This window comes from Corvus brachyrhynchos, unplaced genomic scaffold (genome assembly GCF_000691975.1).
Source record: "Corvus brachyrhynchos isolate BGI_N302 unplaced genomic scaffold, ASM69197v1 scaffold381, whole genome shotgun sequence".
Classification (NCBI taxonomy): domain Eukaryota; kingdom Metazoa; phylum Chordata; class Aves; order Passeriformes; family Corvidae; genus Corvus; species Corvus brachyrhynchos.
In genome coordinates this window covers 69,804-70,818 of record NW_008236219.1, presented here as the reverse complement: position 1 = coordinate 70,818, position 1,015 = coordinate 69,804, and positions in this window count along the sequence as shown.

Genomic DNA, 1,015 nt, shown 5'->3' with positions numbered 1-1,015 from the left:
GATGTTTTGTTAACTCTAAGAGGGGAGGTAATCCCTCCCAGTTAATGGAGTTGGAGGGAGGTTCCTGGAGCTCTTGGTAATTGGATTTGGTTTTTTGTACTAGCCTGATTATTTTTGTGAAAAAAAAGTTCAGGTTCACTCTCCTGTTAGGATTTAAAAGTTTAATAAAGGACATTAGGGGACAAAGACAATAAAGCAAAATTCACAGTGCCGGGTGCTTTGGCACTTAGCTAAGAGCACACCTGTTATTGCAGAGGCACCCTTTACATACCTGTCCTATTGCATCAGCCTAATGTATATTCATAATCAATTATGCATATTCAGACTTTCCCTTAAACTAGTTTACATGCTCCAGGAGCTGTTTAGCATGGCTCCTCCTTGGATCCGCCTTTTTAGAGCATGCGCATTTCTTCGCTGTGGTTTTAGTCAGTTTCTATTATCACCCCCAGAGTGGGCTTTGGTCCATGGTTTCTGCAGATGGTAGTTGCTGATAGTTGGCATGTCAGTAGCAGGGGTCCTCAACACATGTTCATTGGATGCTATCCAACCAAGCAGACAGTTCAATTACCACAAGCGTAACTATATTAGCTATTTTACTATTATGTCTAAGTTTAGTTAATGACAGAAATAAAGGCATTAGTTATTGTTACAAAACTACATCTTTATAACAAAGCTACTTTAACATTATACATATAGCATTAATTTTAACATTTGCTGAAAGCCAATATTATAATATGTATCTATCACCTTTTCATTAACTATATGGAAGGTGGAGCCTTTGGAGGACTTCAGATGCACTGTTCTTCAGTGGCTCAGACTGGGCTTTCTTTCAGCATTTCAGCCTAAAATATGTAACCAATGGGTAAAAGCATCTTGTAAGACTCACTATCAGAAAGGCACTTTAAGTGAACTGCTATAGGCTCCAGTAGAAGTGGTTCCCCTTTCTATTAGTCCAGGGACAAAATTGAGATTGTTGTGTGTAGCAGGCATGTGTAAAGACTGGGAGAGGGAAAGA